This window comes from Empidonax traillii, unplaced genomic scaffold, assembly GCF_003031625.1.
Source record: "Empidonax traillii isolate 1590-97213 ecotype Southwest subspecies unplaced genomic scaffold, ASM303162v1 scaffold971:size222662, whole genome shotgun sequence".
NCBI lineage: Eukaryota > Metazoa > Chordata > Aves > Passeriformes > Tyrannidae > Empidonax > Empidonax traillii.
Window position 1 is genome coordinate 141550 of NW_020956164.1, and position 19022 is coordinate 160571.

General features: G+C 39.3%; 1 protein-coding gene across 4 annotated transcripts in view; it reads left to right on the forward strand.

Annotated features, from left to right (window-relative positions):
• FAM110B (family with sequence similarity 110 member B) overlaps window positions 1-19022 on the forward strand; it is a 115858-nt gene that overhangs the window by 45522 nt on the left and 51314 nt on the right. For 2 of the 4 annotated variants that reach the window (XM_027903491.1, XM_027903494.1), the window contains exon 1: window positions 7630-7799. The exons of the other annotated variants lie outside the window; for them this stretch is intronic. The gene's annotated coding sequence lies outside the window, so the exon portion shown is untranslated. Of the gene's footprint in view, window positions 1-7629; window positions 7800-19022 lie in introns of those variants that run through there. 4 annotated transcript variants of the gene reach the window in all.

The following is a 19022-nucleotide window of genomic DNA, read 5'->3' on the forward strand; positions in this document are numbered from 1 at the left end:
GTGCCTGTGAGACAAATGTTGTTATGTACTTGTATTTTGCTTAGTTTAAAACTGAAAATTCTGATGCTTGTGCTTTTAGAAACCTGCTCTGGAAGTGCTGCGGAGTTGCAGCTAGGACAAAGGTCTGAAAGGTTCCATCTAGTTGGGCACTTTGCGAGAATGGCCACCTAAAGAAATTCTGGTTATTGACAGCAGTAGTATTACAAGTGGTGACTTACGTGAAGCTATTATGCCATGCAGAGAAATTGGGCATCTTTTTTTGCCTCCCGGCCTAGGAAAGAAAGATGAAGAAAATGCCTGCTGCTTTGTCCAGGAAAGGTTTGACAAGGCAGATCAGTAGAGTAATTTGTCCCCACAATGTGATGGAGTTCCCCTGCTGCATGTTTCCCATCTTCTTCATAGCACTCCTTAGCTCTCATACTAGTCTCGGTAGGATCATCACTCTCCCCCTGACCTTAGTTGGAGCACGGTGCATGGAGGGGAGAGTGTCTGCTCAAATGTTCAGGAAAGGGTGGAAAACAAGTGGTAATTTCTGGGCTTGTGGAGTGAGCACTTGTCTGTCCCCATTTATGCATATTTTTCATAACCTTGTTATGTGATTTTTATGCTCATTTTGTGTTAGAGGATTTGGCAAAAACAACAAGCAGTTCTTGGAAGAAGGGTCTGGGATCTTATCAGCCTTGAAAAATTTAACTTGCTGGGTCTACAAGCTGCCTGAGATGCAAATATACTCTTCTTCAGGAACATTATATGGAATAAGAGTCCTGATGGCTCTTTCATAAGAGGGCTTTTGGCTTGCTCTATTAAATAATTAAGCCTCTCTTCCTGGAGAGACTTTTCATCTGTGCCAGCGAAATGTTTCTGGTTTCTTGTAAGAAGACCGTGAGACTTCGGTTCCGGTATGACGAGTCATGGTTGCTGGTTTTATATGGACACAGTTTCTAGTCATTTAATTACAATCTTTCTAAGATTAAGATCTAAATTTATTTTACTTTTGGCTGAAAGGGCTTGACATTTAGTAGGCTGGCTTCAAACTCATTAACCTTGATTTCTGTGGTAACCAAAGCCACTGCATTCAAAGCTGGTTTTCTTCTGGGATTCATTGTGCTGAATATCTTCAGTTCTGGTGTAAAGTAATAAGATCTGAGAGTTGCTCTGAAACCCTGAATTATGGGTGTGGACTGGAGACTTGAAGTCTCAAAGGTTTGCAGTCTCTGAGCTCCCAGAGATTTGGCTGGCAGTGGGGAGTGTTTTGTGCAAGTGCCTTTATGCATTAGCGTCTGCAAAGAACTACTTCATGTTCCAACAGTCGCACCTTGACTTGCTTTCTAGTTGCATCTTGCAGCTCAACATAAACACCTTCTCACATAGAGAGACGTAAGAGAGGCGAAAACAGTCTTTGAAGAATAAAAACAATGGGATTTAGAGAGCTTGATGGGTCTTCATTCTCATCACACAAGATCAAAGAAAACCTGGGAGCTGCACTTTCTACTCAGAATTGGAAATAACATTCTTAATTACAGAAATGAGTAAGTCTGACAGAGTTTTTCCTTCAAAGGGAGGAATGCTACACTTCATCCTTCAGCCTTTGCATTCTTTGCAGCATAGCATTTTTTAAAAATTACACCTGTCCTCTAGTGGAAGACTTGTATCTAAAGTTTTCCTAGGCCAATCTTATAGATATATCAGTTAGGTATACTCAGCATCAGACTGTGTCACCCATTTCAGTAAGTTGGTCATAATAAATATGATACTAAATAGAGTAGAAGAAAATGCCAGCAGTGGTGAGGAAGATTAATAATGTGGAGGTGCTGGAAGTAAACTTATTATATTGCAAACTCTTTTTTCTGCTCCTCCACTGAGGGAAATCTGTACTTGTCTGTCAGCTTTCTGGCTTAAGTGATGCTCTCAGGGTCCCTATTTTCCACCACAGCAAGTATGAAAAATGTGTCTTCACTTATAAAGCCCTTTTATGGTTTGTTCCAATGTAGTTTTAACCCTCCATGTCCTCCTGAGCAGTTTAATTTTGCCACCATTATACCTTGTGTTAGGATTTCACCACCTTACATTAGTCACGTTTTGGCCTTTTTTTTTATTGTACTCTCTTTTTAAACCTGCAGACCATAACAAGGTCTGCAAATGTGTCTTTCTCACTTGACTGGTTGGAAGCCAAGGCTCTTTTTTCTATAATATGTTTTACAATCTCTGACTCACTAGGGTCATGATCATTGATTTTATGTGAGTCGGTCATGCATTATATGGGGTCCATGTCCTGGATGTGCTATTTAAGGCTGTTTCTGTGCTTGCTGTAAACAGTGTGGTCCCTTTCTGTGGTTCATCAATTTTGTGGCCATCTATCTGGTCAGCCAGAGGCCAGGAAGTGGTGGCTAGGAGGCACACATGTTTTGGTCTTGAGAAGGTCTTGGTTGGGCTGACAGGTGTGTTGCCTTCTAAAATGGACCGCTTATACTTCATCTCTGCTGGTAGCTGTGAGGAAAGGAAGTGGAGGGAAAATAAGTAGGATGGAAAGACAAGAGCACGTTTGTATAGTTCGAGGTGATTGCTGAAACATGGTATAAAGGGTGGAAGAAAACATTGTGCTGAAGGAAATGTTGAAGGAACTTGAGGAGAAATGGAAGGTATTGGTATGGAGATGTGTTGGAGTGGTATATGAAAGGAAGCAAGTTTCAGGGTGATGTGAAGTCTTTAAAATGACCTTTCATTTAGGATTTGCGTTTTCTTGCGGGTACCAACAGACTAATACTGTGTTCATCCATGTTTGATTTTGTGGCCAAAGTGTGAGTGCTCAGCATAGGAAACATCTTGCAGGCTTTACTTCAGATTCTCCTTTGCCACATCTATCAGCAGTAGGATGAAACATAACTCACAGCTTAACTGCTCTTCACCTGGTTTTCCAAGGTGGCAGTGATGGACCATCGTTTCCGTCAGTTTGGCCTTCAGTGAAGATACTGCCAATGTGTAGGTCTGTGGAGGTGAGGGATGTGGGTGTGGGGCTTTTTTTTTTGTTTGGGCTTTTTATGGTTCTGAGATAAAAGTGAATGCTATATGAATGCTATAAAAAATAGTCCGTAGGAATCAACCTTAGTGTCATCCTGCAGCGAATCTCTGGCATTCAAATAGAGACATCTCTGCCTGTTATTAAGCATCCAGAGGAGTTCTGGCGTTTAGGGATATAATGAGCATATTTTGAAAAAAAAAAAGTTCCGAGTTAGCTGTCCAACTTCAAAACACAGTCGATAGCGCTGACACTTACCCACACATGGACAGGTTACCGCTTGCTCACCAATCAAAATTGGAATCAATCCAAGAAATGTTCCTATGTTCCACAGAATGAAAATAGGTGTGTTCATGCTGAGTGCTGACCTTGAGGCCTGGCATTTGTGACTTCCAGAGAAAAGTTCATATAGCAAACACTAGTTTATATAGCAAGCACATTTTCTTCCACAAATGATGATGGGTCTACTGATGGGTTTGACAACAATTGGCAGACTTCCCAAACACCACCAAATACTTCCTAGGAAAGAAAAGAGCCCAGCAGATAGCTATTGGGAAGTCAAAGGTAGTTTTCAAAAGAAAAAGAAAATAATGCTAGATAAATGTCTTTGGGAAGGAAAATTGAAATGTAGAAAAATTTGTGGAAGAGAAAATTGTCCCCTGATCTTTTAACTTGGGTAAATGTCAGAAGTACCACGCAAAAATCTTAAGATTTTGTTGTTGTTATTATGTAAACATAACCATGGGATGGTTTAGCTTACTTTTAAAAGTCTAATGATGCATTAAGCCAAGTAAAATATTCATTAGAGTAATTGGTTCAATTCAACCTTTCAAGGCTACAGCTTGGAAATATACACACTATGCTATATATACGCTATATTGCCTTTAGAAATGCATCACATTGATTCACCAGCCTTTTTGTTCAAATCATTTTCATTCTGTATGTTTACTACACTTTGCAAAATCTAATTAAGTAACTGAGGTAGCAGTTTGCAAGGAATATTTGGTATATTTTTAAGTCAAAGGTTAAGTGGTATCCAGACTGAAAACAGTTTAGTTGCAAGACACGAGACAATCAGAAATTTTAAAAATATTCTTGTATTAAAATCATTGCATATATAAGTACTTACACAAGTGATCATAACACAGTAAAAAGTTACTTGTTCCCAAAATAGTCATCTGTTTGTTAATTTACTTAGATATGCCTACATGAAGTGTAAAATTCATTAACGTGCTAGCTAGGCAGTTTTCCCTGTAAGATGCTGGGTTTGGTTTCATATGATGAATTCATCCTACCCTCATAGGCTTTTCTCTCTCCTCCCCTCTGTGATGGGCATCTGCCTCAGACCATATGGGTTTGGAAAATTTTAATTGAATTCTCCTGTCAAGGAACTGGGCTAGAGAAAGCCTAACTTGCTTATAATTTCTATAAATGTTACAGAGACCTTCTGTTTCTATGTGGAGGAGCAGGAACCTGAAGCTGAGCACAGGCAGGTAACTTGTGCCAGAGACAGGCTTTTGCTTTCAATGAAAGTCTGCCGAATATTGGCCAACTTGTGTACCTTTCATGATTTGTTAATCTCCAACAGAGACTTGCTGGAGTCTCTCGTGACTGTGTCCTCATGAAACCTGTGTTCCCTCTCTGCGACTTGAGGAGACCCTTGTGACTGTGTCCTTATGAAACCTTTCTTGGCTTCCCTTGCTGGCACACCTATACATGGCTGTATCCTGTCGCTGGTCCAAATGCTCGTGTGCTGTCACCACAGGTATGCAGAGCAGGCTGATGGAGCTCTGCGTTGTTCTCTGTTGGAGTTTAAGCTGTCTGCCGTTGCCAAATGTGGGCTCTTGTGAGCGACTGCTGGCTCCAAACGTTAGCCCTGCTGTGCAGTTCCTCATATCTTCCTTACCCAGCATATCATTGCAATGGTTAAAAACAAGTGTTAAAATTGAGACAGACATTGGGACTCTTCTGGGACTTCTGAGATCATTGGGACTGACCTGCTAAGCTAAGCACAGAGGTTTAGTGAATATTGATTGTGTTGCAGAGACAAGTAGGTGTTTCTTGAAATTTAACTTTGCAGCTGTTGATGGGTCCTTCAGCAGCAACTACAGCTGCTACCACAAGGTTTTAAAAAAGAAAGCAACTTTTGGAATAAACATCCTGCTGCAATGGTATGTTGAGAGTGCTCTCAACAGGGCAGCCCTTGCTGGGGACGTGGGCTGTACATGCCCTGGGAGCCAGCAGCTCTGTGGGGAGGAGGCAGGAGGCTGGCTGCTGTGGAGGGGTGCTGGAGCTGAACAGGAGGAAACAGCAAGGGCTTGGGGAGCTGCTGGGCTGAGGGGGACATGTAGGCTTAGGAGTTTCACGGAAGGAAGCCAAAACTGATAGTTCTGTAGCAGCTGAAGCCTGTTTAATTCCTGTTTAAGTTTTTTTGGTCATTTTTTCACCTGTTGTATGTGCCTTGATGGTTTGTGAATGTGGATCCAATCAAAAGAATGATTTAAGTGTCTTTGATTTTATTTTTGTTTGTGTGTGTGTGTTTTTTTTCCTTTGCTTAGTGAACATGAGGATTCCCAATAGCTGGATCAGAGGACTAGGTTAAAGACTATTATCGGGTTTATTCCTGTTTCTACCTTTGGCAAAATGTTAGAAAAACACCATTGTGGATCTGATCATTAAATGATTGTGCATCTCTTTTTGTATGCCTCTTGAGCACTTTAAGTTTTTAATTCCTGTATAACTGCCTCCCTTGCCTTTCTTCATTATATACATAGTTTCAGGTAGTATGGCTGAGAAATTTGGAATATTTCACAGTATTTTAAAGAAATACAATTTATAAAAATTGATGAGCTCCTTAGATGATGTAATCTAAAAAGGAAGACTTAATAAAACAGCTTCTTTCGTTTATTGCAACACAAAACTTAATGTTGACTGAACATTCAATGAAGGAGCAAAATGTCACCATTCCTGCATTTCTTTTTTATTTTTAGTCATATATAGCCTTGAGAATATTTTTCTTAGAAAGATGAAGTCTACTTCTAGCACAGAGTGCCTCTTTCTGAGCAGTTTTCACTGACAGATTAAGAAATCTCTGACATAGCCATTTACATATTGTCTGTAAATATGGTCTTGCACTGTTACCACATTAAATTCTTGTTCCATTAGTAAAATTTTATGTAGTAGAAAATACAGTTTTTGTACTGAAGTAAGTATAGTAGATAAAAATGTTTATAGACAACCTTTAATATCATGCGCTTGGACTGTGCCTGATACTGCATGGTGCTGGTGACAGAGTAAAGAATTAGGAAAAATGCCACTGAGGGCCCATTAGAACTCATTACTGCAGTTGGGTTTAGGATCTTGCTAGTGTAATGTTTATGGATATGGTTTATGTGTAACTTACTGAAACATCTTAAAAATGTGTTGTAGTTTCTATATGCATAATGCTGTAGCATTGTAATATTTTTGCTACATCAGTCATGAAAAATGTATCTCACAACAGAGAGCTGACACTGGCGCTGGCACTTCTGATAATCAGGCTGTGTACTTCCATCTTGACGTTGACGTTTGAAAACCTTTTGGTCAGTGTAGAGCTTAGGTGATTACATGAACCATGTGAGCACAGGAAACTTCAGAAGACTGTTTTTCTGTTTGTGCTAATCAGAGTGAAGATTAATTGAAACACACCATCAAGGCAGACTAAACAAGTATCTTTTTTTTGTGATTGTTTACCTGATACTGTAGAAGTTCTCAGAATCTTTCAAATACACTATGTTCTCTTGGATCAGAACATTCCTTAGTTTTGTGGACTTGTAGATATCTAAGATAAGCATAAGTCTTTACTCACTGAAAGTATTTTCCAAATGAATTAAGTTTTGCATAATGCCAGAAATTTCCTTGGCATTTGTACCATAGCCTCATGAAAGCCTGGTTAGGACCTTATGTGCCAATGCACACAGAAAGCCCTCTGATCATCTGGGTATCTGCCCATGGATAAACGTAAAGGACAGAGGAGGTCTTGTTGACTTCTGTAGGGCTACTGTGCACTGAAAACATGCGTGTGGTGCCTCGCTGATCTGAGGTCTACATTGTAGTCTGTGCAGTGTCCAAAGCGTATATAGAGTGTATAAAACCCCATCCCGGATCTACTCTGTGTGTGGTGCTGGTCATGCGTACATTTAAAACAAGAAGTCCTCCTGGCAGAATAGACTGCTGCATCTTACTGTCTCCTTGAAATAGACCTAGCAAACTACAAGTGGTCAGCTACTCAAAGAAGACACCTAAATATATCCTTTCCTTCCAGAGATGGAGACAAACCCCCTCATACGTGAATCATTTGGAAAAAACAACAGCAGCGAAAATCCCAAACAGGAGTTTTGCTGTGACGCACCCGGGCAAACAACAGCCCCGAAACGTTGATGATTTCGGCTGAAAGGTGTAATCTGCCCGGCTCTCGTTCCCTCAGCAGCCCCGTGCTACGGCAGAGGGCTATAATTAGATGAGCAGCCTGCTCAGCAGCGGTGCCAGCCTGCGAGCCTCAGCGAGCATGTGCTGGATTCTGCATGTGCCTGGCGCTTATTGGCGGCCGGGGTTGCTGCCTGCCGGTTTGATAGGTTTCCCCAGTAATCTTTATGCTGCATTACAGACATAGATACAGAGGTACTGTGTGCTTGCAAGGGGAGAGGTGCACAGCTTGTAGCGTAAAGGAGAGCCCACAGATGAAAGGAACCGGTCTTTGTTGCAAAGCATCAGTACTTAAGGACTGCTAGCCGGGAGCGGAGAGGTCAGTGAAGGAGTTTCACTTGGTGGTAATTACTTTCAGGTCTTTATCTCTCTGGTAAAACAGTCATGCATGAAATGAATACTGTTAATCATGTCATCTGTTTAATTTGATCTTGCTTTCATTAATATCATGTACACTCCGATGGGAGAGCCATCAGATTACAAAACATATCATTACAGTGGATTCAGTTCAAAAATAGGGTGTATTTATATGGGAATAGTGTTTTCATTTGAAATTTTGAGCCTGTGCATGGGAGTGATTTTACTGGTTGTCTTTTGTTATGCTAATGGAAATATTTCTTTTATTGGAATGTTTTCTGCAGAGCAGTTTGAATTAGAGCATTTATAACTACTGGCATATGAAAATAAATCTGTATAAATAGTGATTAATTTAAAGAATAATTCTGTGAAGTGTTCTTTAATATGATCACAGCAATAACTTGATGGTTCTTTTGCAACAAGGTAGAGGGATGAAGAGTAATATGCTATTGTTCTTTCAACAAAGATGCTGGAGCCTTCATGTTTGGGTGGATTCTTTGTTTCATCCACTGGGTTTTATTTTAAGTGGCTTTCAAAATGAAACTAAAGCCATTCTGCCTGGTAGATTTCAGTATATCCTTTGCTTGCACATACATGTATTTTATACGTATTTATTGTTCTCAAAGGCTGAATTTTGGCCCAAAGCCTTGTTTATTGTCAGAACTGCCTTCAGCAGTAGAATGAAACAATATATATATATGCCAATCTTTTAAACTGTGATTCTGAGACTATTTCAGTATTTATCATAGCGTCATACTCATTTAAGTTCTTTTCATACTTGACCTACACATCAATCGATCACAACTTTTCCTATAAAGAGCATGCATATTTAATGAGCACATTCTACAGTGAAAGCTGTTCTGAACAAAAGGAAGCAAGCATAAAGTATTCAAAAATGTCTCATAATGTAGTCATGCCTCATTTGATGACTTTTGAATATTAAGGCTGACTGGTGAGACTTCAGAGTTAATGCCCTTGTCTGTGTCAGACTCCAGAGCCCACATGAACTTGTATATTAAGTCACCAGTCATCTGGCTGGCTGGCTGCCACCATGCGTCCGAGGTACGAGTGGATTGTCTCAGCCAGGATCAGAAAGGTGTTAGGAACAGGAGCTATTTCGGTGTTAGTCTTCACTCTTCCCTCTGCACTTATCCTTGAAGAGGTTATTTCTACTGTATAAACCAAAGCCAAATTTAAGTTGTTCCCTTTTAAAGCATGTGATGTGAAACTGTGTTACCTTCTGAGTAGATACCCTTAAATGTGAGCATGTATTCAATTACCAACTTTACCCAACTGTGGGTACAACAAAGACACGAGCTTTATTATTATTTATGATAGTATATTCAAACATTAAAGTATTTGGCAGGTTTAATCACAGCTGGTACCTAACAGTTTCTTTGAATTTTTGCTATTGACTATAACAGTTACCTTGGTGTCTATTTTAGTCAACAGCAATTTTTTTTTGCCATTTTCCAAAAGTTGTTTTTCAAAGTTTTTTTCCTTTTACGTAGACTTGGAAAATGGCATTTTTGTTTTGTAACAGTTAAGCCTGGACAGAGAGAACTGAAGATGTAAAGGCATGTTGTTTTCTTGGGCTGTTTCATGTTCTCTCATTGCTCCAAATTACCAACCAAAAATGTTTTATAGATCTTCTGAGTTGATTTTTTTTGTTCTGCCTTTTTTAGCAGAGGCTTACCTTAAGTAATCTATCTACATTTTTATGACCTTTGCAATAGCATTCCATGAAGGAGTAACTAATAGCAATGTTACTAAAAATGAAACATAAAAAGTAATATCTTCAGCTGAATTACATATTTACCATATCCAGACTGTGTTTTCAAGAGACAAGAGTCTGATCTATTCTATTCCATGTACTGGGCTATTATTATTTTAAAGTAACATAAAGCATGTCTGGAAAAATGCTGTAAAAGTTTGTGTATTTTTGGTGGTGGATACAGGTAGTGCCAACACCCACTGGAACTGAAATGTTGCTCCAGCCACTATGTAGGTGTGGATGTCTTTGCATCCAGAAAGAGCTGTGATGATCTATGCAAGCATCACCAGAAAACGTGACAGTTGTGAAACTAGAACTGGTGAAAGTGTAATTTAAATTTGCAATGCCTTAATAGCAAGGAATAAGCTACTTTGTTATTACTTCTCTTTTTGTTACAACCTTATTTTTCTTCTGTGCAGACTAAGAGAACAAATTGAAGCAACAGTTTGTGTGGATTACTCTCTAAAAAAGTTGTCATCTTTGTTGATATAAGCATATTTTAGCTATAAGCAATATATTGCTACAGGAAGTGTAACACACTTCAGATTATTCTCGATGAGATTTTATATTCAAACTTTGTCAGTGAGTTTCTTGATGTAAAAATTAATTACTCTTTGTTAGGAGATGTATGCATAGCATGTTTGCTGTGTGCCTCTGTGAACTGTTCTCATTTCTGATATATTGTCCAGTAGTTAGACCTCCAAGTCCTTTGTTATATGAAAGGGAAACTTTTCTTTCAAAAATGGAATGCTGCATGTATGTTTATGTACGGTAAGGGCACAAAAGTATGTTGTGAAAATCAAGGTCTCAAGTGTTTAATTTATATAGTTATATAAATATGTATGAAAAATATGTATATATGTTCTACCATGTAACACTGATATATGTTTGTGTAGAAAACACTTTCAATGTCATACCAATACTCTCATTATCATGAAAATACTCCTTGAAGAGTAATGTCATAAACACTAGATTTGGCTGCTGGCTGGAGATGGATATATGCACTAAACTGAGTGCCTATAATAAACAGTGCTACACTAGCTTTTCCTTATTAAGATATTAATTTTTTTTACTGCTGTGCATATAAGTGAATTTGGCATTACTTAAACCCATACCAAGTCTAAAGGGGAAAGATGATACTTAAGGTTAATGCCTTTTTTTTTGTAGCCTGTTAGCAATGAAAGAGAGACTCCAGAAAAAGTCGTAGGGGTTTAAAGTATTACCACAGTGTTTATTTTGCAGGATTTGTACTTACAGTTTTTAAGTCGGGTAGCAGCAAGTGATACATGCATAAAGGTTTACGTTAGAATGGGAAAAGTGACTTTGTACCCTGAAGTTCCTTTTTGCTTTTTCTCTGGTTTTAAAACCAACTTCAGTTATTACTGATAAAATGACTGTTTAAATGGTCTAGACATTCAATAGCCCATCTGTATAAATGGTTATTATACGACTTTGAGAGTTCACGGGAAACCAATAGCCTGTTTTCTCTATTTTGTTGGGTGAAGGTAATTTTATTCTCTAAATTGAAGATTTTGGGGCTGTGTGGTCTGGAGATGCAGGATGAGCCCTCCCGGTGGAGATTCCCTCAGTGAGCTTGGCAAGGTGTAGTTATTTGGGAAGGTCTTATTGATGTGACACTCTTCCCACACTGATGCAGCGGGACTAATTAAGAGGGTCAAAAATGTGACCATGTTCTCTGTATGCAGATGCCTGTTGCTCCTGTTAAGGGACATTTGTGCTCCTGTGCTCAGGGACTGGACACAGCAAGGGTCAGTAGGGGAGAAGGTCTGCCCTGGCCCAGCCCTCCTGCAGGGCTCTGCTCACCTGGCACTTACCCTGGGAACTAACCATGTGGAATTAGAAACTTAGACAGTGGATGAAATATGCCTAGCTTTGGGCATCTGAGTGTCACACATTTGCAACATTGAGGGGAAAGTTGTGTTTTATAGAGCAGGGAATGAAAGTGGCAGTGTCGTCTTCTTGCAGTTCTCACAGCTGCAGTGGTATGGTGAATTAAAAGCAAAATGGATAATAATTTTTTTAACACTTAATCTCCTGTTATGATTAATATTAATTGTTCCTAAATGTATTACCTGCAGTATTAAGTGCGACTTGATAGATTAAATGTAGAATACAACCAGCAAATAGTAATCCTGTATGCTATTGTCTGCATAATCCTGGTAATGAGATTCCTGTTTTAATTTCACATTGTCTTTCATGGATGTGCTTCAGCCACCTGTAGGCATGAAAACATGCTGTAGTCTTTCCATGAAAAACCTGAAGCTTCCAACCCTGATCCTTGCTTTGTAAATGTCATTTTTAAGCATGAATTGTCCATCCCATAAGAGATGTTATTTGGTTTTGTGCTGTGTCATGCAGTTGTCTCATACTTCTGTGATCGATGGGTTTATTAATTGAGACAATGTTTCATGTATACTCACGATGATTCTATGGCCATCTACTTATTTGGCGATGTATCTGTTGGGTATTGTAGAATGATTTTACTATGTCACTCATACCTTCCTGAATGTGTGTACTACAAAAATCCCAATTAATGGCAAAGAAAGATATTAAATTCTTATCTTCCTTTTAAGGTATCGTAGCATTTTGAAATTTGGTAGTCTAGGCCAAAGGTTGTTCTGCTCCCTGATTAGGAAGTCTGTAGAAACACATTCTGTAGCAAAGTAGTGCAATGTGTGATAGAACTTGTATGGGTTATTAGAGCTGTTTAACTAGAGAGAAATGTGAATACCCAGATTTGCAGTGGTATGAACATTTTCACGAGTTTGTGAATATTTGGCTCTTCAGTCTATTTATGGTCTATGGTTATAATTGTTTTTAAGATGTGGGTACTGATTTTATATGCAATGTTACTGGCTGAGAGATGTTAATACAATGTGGTATGTTGGCCTATAATGCAAATGCATAGTATGATACAGTGCTTGTGCCTAAGTGTTTCCTGCCTGTATAATCTAGACAGAAAAGGCTTAGAGTGGAAGGGAGAAACAGAGTCAATAAAGATGAATTAACTTTTATGTGACCACAAACTATGGACTTGCAAGGTAGGCTGAGCAGTCTGTGCTTTAGAATTATAAACCATCATTTCAAATTACTTTAAAAAGAGTGAAAAATATAAGATCAGTGTAACTATTCTTGTCTGCATAAGTGCTTACAGTACAAACTTCCCGGGGTAGGGATGATTTCCTTCTGTCTCAATGTCATAATTGTCATCTGGACATTGCAGGTCATTGACATTGCAGTCATCTGGAAAAGAGTGTGCAGCTTGTAACTCTACTGTGACATTACAACATCAGTCTAGTCAGAAGATTTATGAGGGACTTGATAAATTACCTACCACTTCCTTCCATTACTCTTACATCAACTGTACTGTAATCCATGGTCCTGTCCCATGTGTTGCCCACTATTTTCGTTTAGCATATTGTGGAGTGCAGGAGTTCCAATTTTGGACCTACCTCTCCATGGACTGGGTAAAGCCCAGCAGAGGCAGTACAGCTGCTGTAAATTTTCTTTGAAAGACAAATACCATGGAGGGTGCAATAGAAGAGAACCTCAAAATATGATGGTGTCATTGTCCTCCAGTGATTTGGTGCCTCTTGTTACTCTTCTCCACAGTTCTCCTCTCCTTGCTGCCACCACCTTTCTAAATTTGTCTGCTCTATGTTCCCATTCAAATCATCTTTTCTTTTTTTCACACTTTCTCCAGTCTGTCTCTCTGCCCTTCACCTTCTCGCCATTCAACTATGTGCTCTTTGACTTCTTTGCAGCCACCTCTCCCTTTTTTAAGGGTGCATATCTGTGATGGTTTTACTTGAGGCAGGATTAATTTTCTTCACAGTGGCTAGTATGAGGCTATGTTTTGGATTTGTGCTGAACACAGGGTTGATGATTTTGTTAATGCTGAGCAGGGCTTACACAGAGCCAAGGCCTTTTCTGCTTTCCATACTGCCACGCTGGCAAGGAGGCTGGGGGTGCATGGGAAATTGGGAGGAGATGCAGTCGGGACAGGTGACCCCAACTGACCAAAGGGGATATTCCATAGCATATGACATCATGCTCAATAAAGAGGGGGGAAGGAGGAAGGGAATATGTTTGGAGTGATGCTGTTTGTCTTCCCAAGTAACTGTTAATGTGTGATGGGGCCCTGCTCTCCTGGAGATGGCTGAACACCTGCCTGCCCATGGGAAGCAGTGAATTAATTCCTCATTTTGCTTTGCTTTTTTGCTTTACCTATTAAACTGTCTTTATCTCAACCCATGAGCTTTTACCCTTCTGTTTCTCAACCTGATCCTGCTAGGGGCTGGAATGAGCGAGCAGCTGCTTGGTGCTTGGTGGCTGCCTGAGGTTAAACCATGACAATGTTCAAAAATATCATTTATGCAGGGATGCCCAGGATGGTACACAGGTGAAGAATGTAAGTTCTCTTAGCAAAGATGCCTGATTTTTTTTTTCTAAGTTGTTATTATTTATTTATTTGTTGGAGCAAGATGTCCTTGACTTCTGCTTGGAAAGCTTATGCTGACAATTCTTACCCCTGACCTTTTCAATCTGACATACCTGCTTTTTTTCTTTCAGCCTGTTACCTCTTTACTGAAAGCAAGCATCTCTGTTCATCTTCCTGTCATATCTAGATCAGGCCTTTCTCAAGTGATTTATGAGCTTTGCTGACCACTTTCCGCAAACAGGGCTCCTTTCCATCATGTCTCCATGCAGGTACCTCACAACAGCCATGCTTCTGTAAGAGCTTGACTTAAGGAGCTGCTTTTGCCCCTCCTGCACTTCAAAAGTGTCTCAGGCAGTGGTGGCACGTTACTGACCTAAAGCTTGACAGCTTCACTACTGCCTGCAGGGCTCGAAGACATGTGGGTGCTTACTGCTAAAAGTCACATTTATTGTGCTCAGTTTTTTTTTGCTGGCTCTTGGTACATTTGCTGCACTAGGTGCCTAAAGGATCCCGCTACAAGTTCTCCACTGGGAGTAGGTTTTGCAGACTGCTTTCATTAAATCCTCACAGAACAACAGCCAAGCAGATTTTGCTCCCATCCAGTGCTAAAGTTTACAGGATTTGGGTTCCTCATCTCTAGTGTGGATTGATGAGAAGTTTTTTTCTATGGTATGTGTAGAAAAACTGGGGTGCTTTTTTTACTATCAACTCTGAATTTTAGCTGTCTAAAGAGCTAGAGTTTTTGCAAGTGTTTTCTCTTTCCTTATGCTATAAAGCAACTTATAGTTTCAGCATGACTCTGAAGCCTAAATTTGCAACAAAAACAAGTCTGCAACTAACTGTTAAAACATATCCATTCTTAGAAGATATCTACAGATACTAAATCCATCTGGTGTTGAGTTACGAATGATTTTTTAAGATTTTTTGCAAGCTTGCTGAAACTGGATTGATGCTTTCCATGTCTCCAAGAAATACGTACTTCTGCCATTTGTAGTGATTCTTACTTCTGACTTCATGGAACATAGTCCTAGAAGCATTAGGATCCTACACAGAGTTTGTTTGGTTTCTTTTCCTGCTTTTCACTAAAATTAAGTATGCAATTATCAGTGTATATAAATACCTGATGGAGAGGAGTAAAGAACATGGAGCCAGGCTCTTCTCAGTGGTATCCCATGACAGGACAAGAGGCAACAGGCATAAACTGAAATAGTGGCAATTTCATTTAAATGTAAGAAAACAATTTTACTCTGAGGATGGTTGAGCACTGGCACAAGTTGCCTTGAGAGGTTGTGGAGTGTTCATCCCTGGAGATTTTCAAAACCCAACTGGGCCATGGTTCTGGGCAACCCGCTCTAGGTGGCCCTGCTGTCAGCAAGGGCTTGGCCTAGACAATCTCCAGAGGTGCCTTCCAGCCTCAGCTATCCTGTGATTCTGTTACTAGAAACCTCCAAGCAGCAGACCAAGCAGGCCTTGCAACTCTAGGCAAGTTATTTTTCTACTTTGCAAATAGTTAATATTTTATACCTGTCCCTAGATATGAATGTGCACATGTGTAGATATGTATATACCTACTTATTTCTGTCTCCTGTGTAAATGCACTTGGAGACTAGGACAAGCTGGAGAATATCAGAGATAGAAAAGGCAGGAGCAGAATGTTTATATATATATGTATATATATATATATATATGAGGTTTTTTTTTAATATACTAATGCCATTTCATACAGGCCACACCGATTTTCTGTGTTTTATGAGCCACGGAGATATTTTTCCCTTCCACATAAATATGCTACCTGTGTATAGTAAAAAAAGTGGGATAAAATTGCTTTAAAGAAAGCTGTTTTTAATAAATGATTTCTCTTGGGCACTGCTTATACATAATTACATTTTTGTTCCGGAGCACATTATGTTTAAGTGGGCACAAATTGTCCAGGAGGAGATCTGGAGCAGAGAAAGGAGCAAAAGGCTCTGGGTCAGAAGAGGAAGATTCACCCTCACCTGAACTCCTCTTTCTCAAAAAGGTAGCTCCAAATTAAGCAGTAAACATGTAAAAACTGGCCTGAGCTTATGTATGTGTGTAGAGTACTCAATACATGGTATTTATGCAAATACTTTTTGGAGCCCTGCATGAGCATAATTCCTTCTTTGCTGGTATTCAGCTGTGTTTCTGCAGCCCACGGTAGCTGTGTGGGTTTGTCTGATGGTGTTCTTGAAAACTAGGAATCTGGACAAAGGTGGCTGCTAAAATTATATATAGTCTCTTGGTGTATGCAAATGAAGCACCAGGTGATCCTCGGGGCTAGTGTTGGGGGAAGGTGTCTGTGAGCATCTTTTGTAGCATGAACTTGATAACTGCAGGGAAAAAGGGACACTTGAACAGCTCTTGATCATGTCCCTTCAAAGCCGTGAATCTTGCCATTATAGCCCCCATTACAATCAGTTTTCCCCTTGTTTAAGTGATCACCATCATTACTATTATATTGTTTGATGTTGAAGAGGTTTTCTTCGTTTATATCTTGGGCAGTATAAGTGGCAGAGCATTCAGGTTGCAAACCCCATTATCTTTGTTCCCATAAGCATTTGGATTTTTACCATTGAAGTACATTTTACCATTAAAGCCATGTTTTTTCTTCTGATGCTTCATGTTCAAATATGTTGTGGGGTTTACTTTTTCCTGCTTGTTCACAGATCTTGAAATAACATCTTAGAAATGCACTTGCAAAAATAACAATAGTAATAATAAAATCTTTTTTGAAGATGGAAGAAACAGTTCTCTATTTCTGAGAGCTTGTTTAGTTCCATGTTTAACACACCAGCTTCAATCACAGCCAGTAGGAAGTTTGGAACTTTTTTTGCTGTTGAATTTTCAAAAATTAATCTGATAAATCCTTTAATCCTTGTGAATTGTACCACTCAGTTTAGTAGTAATGCCTTTTACATTTGAATAGATTCCTTTCTTGGGTCCCTGCAATTGTCCTTTGAAAATCATGTAGAAGTATCCAGTAGTAGTGAAGAAGTTGTCTGTTAGGGATCACAATTATGCCTGAAGAATGAATTGGTTTGTACTGACAGCTTCATTCTCCCTTCCCTGTTCTTCTTTACGTTCTTGCCTCTGTTTTTTAAATCATCTCTTCCTGTGCCTTTCCTCCAGCTCTTTTTCTTCCCAAGATGCTCACGTGTGCTGTGATTTTCAATTTCAAGGACTGTTTGGCCATCTGAAACAAAAAGTCCGGTTCATATTTTAAAGCGTGAAACTTGATTTTCATTTCCTTTTCATGATATATCTCGAAATGCTGCAAATGTTTGATGTGAAATTCTTCAATAGGAGCAGGACCTGCCTGTAATTGAAGCTGCCCTGCAAGTTGGAAATAGGCTTAGCATGGCCAACAGTGAACAAGCATGTGATGTCACTGGTTTGACCATCACTTTCGTGCATGGTTCTGCCCTTCCCAACTCCACAGGGAAGAGGTAATGGAATTGTCAGTAGTTCCTGTTCAACTACTTGAAGCATTTACATGGTGTTCCCCAATGAAGAATTTTCTAGCAGTTTACTGGGTTTCCTTTAGAGACTTAATATCACATCTTCAAAATAGGTTTAGCAATATGTATGAGGGTATGAGTTTCCTGCTTTTCCTCGCAGCTGGAAAAGAGTTTTCATTAAGTGTGAAGATGTTGGATGAGCTCATTTTTTAGGATGTTTTCTTCCTGAAGTCTGCCAGTTGGATGCTGTCACACCAAGCCCCAGTGGTGATGAAACAACAATTGCAAATTCCACAAAGGTAGACTTGCACCGGGTGCTTTTGTTCAGAACACTGTGACAGAGGTGTGACTTCCTGAGATCACTGCAATAGCTTGAGATCATTACAATGTTTGGTTTCTTTCAGCCAGGGGTACCAAGCAAAGCATGACTCTATACCTTGCACCACTGCATTAGTGCCCTTGCTCTGCAATGGAAAAATTTGGAAGCTCTGTGTTTTTGTAAAGAGGGCAGAAACCCAGCTACAGCGATGCCTTTAGGAACTCCATTTGCATTTTGTCTTCAAAATGAAGTTGCTCATTGCATTCAGAAAATAAGTTGCTAATCCTGAGAAACAGGCAATGAGGTTAATTTTTACTACTGGTTCATTTCCATTTTTTACACTTGTGGGAGAAGTCAGGTGGCCCAGTTATGAATGCAGAACTGATATAGCCTTAAAAAAAGTAATTGCATTTTTCTCTCAAAGAGTAAAACCATACTAGGTGTAATTCTGTTTCACTGCCTATTGTACCTAGCATGGTTTTAGCATAGTTTTGGAGTCCAGGGGGATTTTCTTAACAACCTTATTTCACACGAGCTGTCATCTGAGGTGATTTGTACTTCTTTAAATGTACTCTCTTTTGAAACTAAGTCCTTAAATAATCTGCAAAATATTTTAATGCTTGTGTTGCCTTCAGTATGGTTAGATTACAACTTTTATTTCCATATAGATATGGGTTTTTTCTGTATAATTTTTAAGTACGTGAAAACAGGGTTAACATTAGTCTCTCTTTTAAGTTGTCCTCTGCTCAGCTGGAATCTTTGATTTGCTTTCAGGGCCTTTTAAACCCCTGAATTGTTCCAATATTTCTTATTGATAAAGGTCACTTCCTTGTCTAGCTAGTGCAATTTCTATCAAGTTAGTCTACTGAGAGCCTTGTGTCTTGAGGAACCTTTATGATGATCTTTCCAGACAAAGTAGCACTTAGACCAGTTTCATAATTTCTCCCTAAGGTAAAAATTCTGCAATCCACTTGAATCAGAAAATATCATTTTCTTCCTGCTTTAAACCTGTTAATCTTTTATAATAATAATGAAAAATGAACATATATTAAAAAAAAGCAGTCATCACATACTATACCAGTGGAATAAAAACTGACAAGTCCTTCCTGCTCCTGTTTTATTTCTCTCAAGGTCCTTGAAAGCAGGGGAAG